Source organism: Plasmodium cynomolgi, chromosome 8 (assembly GCF_000321355.1).
Source record: "Plasmodium cynomolgi strain B DNA, chromosome 8, whole genome shotgun sequence".
Taxonomy (NCBI): domain Eukaryota; phylum Apicomplexa; class Aconoidasida; order Haemosporida; family Plasmodiidae; genus Plasmodium; species Plasmodium cynomolgi.
The window spans coordinates 1,312,156-1,316,701 of record NC_020401.1 but is presented as its reverse complement, the minus strand read 5'-3'; positions in this window follow the sequence as shown (position 1 = coordinate 1,316,701).

The window sequence follows — 4,546 nt, the reverse complement described above, 5'->3', positions numbered from 1 at the left end:
ATTTTATTCCTTTGTAAAATATGATTATGTCATTTACTTTGACTCCTCCTGGTAGATTTAATTTTTTTATCAGAAGTCTCTTTAGCATTTGAACATCGTAGAAAGGGAATATCAGCAGGCTGATGTGCCTGTTCCCGTTTATTTCATAAAACAGGGTACTGATCACATCGTTTTCGTCGTTTATTCTCAGGGCGTTGTGTGTGCTGAAGTACATCTGCTGAGACATCGGCAGGCTGTTGCTCCCCATCGTGTGGCGCGGAAGGGGCAGTTACACGAGAGAGAGAGAGAGAGATGTGTCTGCAGGAGGCAGTTCTACGAGAGAGATGTGCCTGCAGGAGGCAGTTCTACGGGAGAGATGTGCCTGCAGGAGGCAGCTATACGAGAGAGATGTGCCTCGAGGAGGCAGTTCTACGAGAGAGGTGTGCCTGCAGGAGGCAGTTCTACGGGAGAGATGTGCCTGGAGCAGACAACCGCAATTAAAAAAATCTGTGAAAGCCAGAATGGGCCAGGTGTATGTGTGTCTCTCTCACAAGCAGGATGCGACGTGCGGCGTAGCGCGCCAGGGGGGGAAATCGTCACTCGATGCAGTCGTTACGGTAGCTGTTCGCGCACCCTCCTCGATGGCATACGCTCCTTGATCACGTACGCTCCTTGATGGCACACCCTCCTTGATGGCATACGCTCCTTGATCACATACGCTCTTCGATCACATACGCTCCTTGATCACATACGCTCTTCGATCACATACGCGCGTTACACCTGTTACCCTCGCGGCAAACAGAAAAAAGGGGAATCATGGGGGGACCCAAATGGCAGTGGGTGCGTGCACATGAATCTTCGCGCGGGCGACCGACGTGTGTGTGTGCGGGGGGCGCGCTCCCTCGAGGAAGGACACGCGCGGTTAGTGAAGTGCCCTTAAAAAGGGGCGATCTTAACGGTTAGCAGCGTTAAAAAGGGGCAGTCTTAACGGTTAGTAGCGTTAAAAAGGGGCAGTCTTAGCGGTTAGTAGCGTTAAAAAGGGGCAGTCTTAGCGGTTAGTAGCGTTAAAAAGGGGCAGTCTTAGCGGTTAGTAGCGTTCACACCATGCCGGGCCAACACACGCCCGATCCGCAACACAGTTACGCGTGCACCGCCAGCTTCCACACCGCGCTCGCTTCCTGTCAGGCCCCCTCCTTCGCAACATTCACACCAACTGCATACTCACAAGCGGGTACAGGTGCGGGTACGCACACAAAAGCAGCGATGATTCCGGGTGTACTCCCCTTCAGTACCATCTACACCGCTGCTCCTCTTCGCTATGCAGAGGGGGGATATTCCTGGAGAAGGGGCACCGAAGGAGCGACGTACACGAAACGGCAGAGTAAGGCACTAACAGTCATACCCACACCATACTTATATGCACGTTAACTTCCACACAAAGATACACGTGTGCACTCACAATGGACTTTCCCCCTCCCTGCCGCGGCGACATCAGAGCACTCCCCACAATGCGCATGCGCTAGGGGGGTACAACTGCGTGGTGCGAATGGAGTCACGAACTCATCGGTCGAAGCAGCGATGAAGTGAGCGGGTGAGGGGGTGAGATGGTGCGGATATGATCAGATGAGCAGGTAGGCAGGTAGGCAGGCGAGCAGGTAGGCAGGCGAGCAGGTAGGCAGGTAAGCAAATGAACATATGAACAGATGAACAGGTGACAGGATGTACCCTTCGGGAACAAAACTGCACGCGCTCCGGAAGGATTTTCGTGAAAGGGGGCAACATAATAAATGGAGCACATAAAATATGCACAACGACAAAACAAAACAACAGAAAATGGGGCGAAGCAAAAGGAAGCAAAAGGAAGCAAAAAGAAGCAAAAGGAAGCAAAAGGAAGCAAAAGGAAGCAAAAGGAAGCAAAAAGAAGCAAAAGGAAGCAAATTGAAGCAAAACGAAGCATAACGAAACGAAACAAGTGGCTGTGTGGAAGTACCACGTGGGCCGAAGCAATACGTGCGTGTAATTAATCACGCCAAATGATTGCATACATACGCCCTTACCTGGGGTGAAGTGGTGTAGTAAATCCAGAGGGTGTATGTAGGGGGGGCAGATAAATTCCACTGGGAATAAAGGCTGGAGGCGGGAGGCCGGAAGCATACACCCCGCTACGGCGAAAAGGGGGCGCTGCGCAAGAAGGCACATCCGTATGGCGCATTCGCACGGCACACTCGCACGGCACATTTGCCTCCGCGCGAAACGCACGCGTGAATAACCAAATGAACTTAGCAGAAGGAAGAAGTACGGAACGTAACAATCGCAAGGGGGAAAAGATGTCAAAATGCGCCAACACTTTTGTACACAAATAAATGGCCTTTTTTTTTTTTTTTTTTAAAGCAGCCGTGTGAAGTAACACGTAGTGTATGCATGTACGTGTTTAAGAGGCATAATCCTCCCCCCCCGTGAAATCGCATTTGCGCACATTTGCTTAAGCACACTATTGCTAAGTACGTGTAAATGGGACTTCACTCTTGGGTGTACAAATACATGCATACTTCATATATATGTACATATATTTACATACCCCCCAACGTGGCAGCTTCAAGTGTTCGTACCACTTCCACTTTTCCGCCGAACAGGGCTACCGCGCGACGCATGGAGCGGTTGACAACGCGCATTCGCGCCCCATACGTGTGCTGCCGCTACCGCCGCAAAAGAATGCAACAGTTACTGTTCCACGCGCGAACGGGTGGCCACGCAAGATTATATATCTTCTATAAAGTTAAGGCTGACTTTGTTCATTCAGCAAAGTGGTGGATGTGGCAGGAATGCAAATGGAGTTTTTCCATCCAGTCGCTCATTTTTGCGCCAAACTAGCTACATTTGTTTTTACTTTGTCTGTTTCTTTCCGCTTCTTTTTCGTTTCTTTCCGCTTCTTTGCGCTTCTTTCCACGTCTTTCCGTTTCTTTTTTTTTTTGTAAAGGTGTTTTCCATTTTTTACACCCTAGACGATTAGATCGTTACGCCAAAATGATGACGCACACGCACACTCCATGCGGGTTAAATTGGCGCAAAAAAAAAAAAAAAAGCAAACAAAAGAGCAACCCGGAAAGAAGTATATACGAACGAACAACTTAATGGCTCATGTACCCCATGCAACACTTCACGTTTGGCACATTTTTGGCGATCTTGCTTACACAATATCGCCATGTGCTTATGACATTCTGGTGGAATAACCTTTACATTTGCTCTGAATGCCACTCCCCTGTGTCATTTCCCTATTTTCCACCGAGCTAGCCATTTTTTCGTTTTTTTTTTTTTTTTTTTTCATCCGCTTGGCTAGTTTGCCCCATTTTTTTGGTGAGCAATTTTAGGCAGATTGCACACATGTGAGCATGTTGGTTGGCATGCTCGTTGGCATGTCCTAAGGTTTCCCTCGTTATGTTTCCTAAAGTTCAATTATGGCTCATTCGTACGGGTGTATTTTGCTTTCCGCCATCTCTTCCACTTGGAAAGAAAGCTTGTCATACCTCCACAACATACTCGCGTGTGATCGTAAGAGTTTTTTACCCACGTAATGGAGTGCACACTTATGTGGACCTCCTTCGGTCATGCATACTCCCTTTTTTTTTTTTACAACTTGTTTGCAAAATGAGAAGTGGTGACACACTAAAAGGAGATTCGTGGGAAGAAGCCACGGAAGCATAGTCGTGTTAACTTCCCCCCCAAAATGAGAATATCCTCATCGTAGCACTTTTTGGAACCCCCCTTGGATGCACTTATATGTGAACTTCCAAAGAAGGGAACGAAAGGGAACACCTCCTTTTGGGGGGTAGGAAAAAAAAAACACCATGAAATGGAACCCCAGTAGATTAATACAAAATTGACTGGTACGGTTTACCTCCCTTTCCGAACGTGCATGCAGGGAGCACTCGAAAGGGAGGATTGTCAAAATGGGGTTACCGATAAGGTGACGATTTGTGTACCTCCATTGGAGAATCCCACCGGGTTACATGAACAGATAAGAACCTTCGTCTCCCCGATGGGGCAGTTGTAGCAGTACTTAATTCACAGCATGGCAAGTAGGCGTGTAGGGAAGGGTCAATCTTGCCGCGATGCTTTCGCGCATGCATGCATGCAGAGGGGGGGGTGCTACCGCACAGGAGTGAATATAGTGCCAAGTGGCGGGTTGCAACATGAGGAACTGCAGCAGAAGGATATTGTGGCCCAAAAGAGGTTTCCTCATCGCCTGGTGGGTGTGTATAGCCACGGGATAATAAAAAAGGAACCTTTTGGGGAGCGTGTAGGGCGCGCATTTTTTTTTTTTCCTTCACCTCTTGGTTTCTTTCGATCGGGGAGTAACTCCACAGCGTGTTGCCCAGGGTAAACAGAAATGAGAGGGTAAAACTGCAGGTGGTTTTTCACCTGGGCAGGCATGTACACCTAGCAGGTCGCTCGCGCGTTGGTAGGAAGAGCGTATAGGGTTGGCTTAACTGGGGGAGGAAAAAAAAAAAAAAGGAAAAAAGAAAAAAAGAAAAGAAAAAAGAAAAAGAAAAAAGAAGAAAGAAAAGAA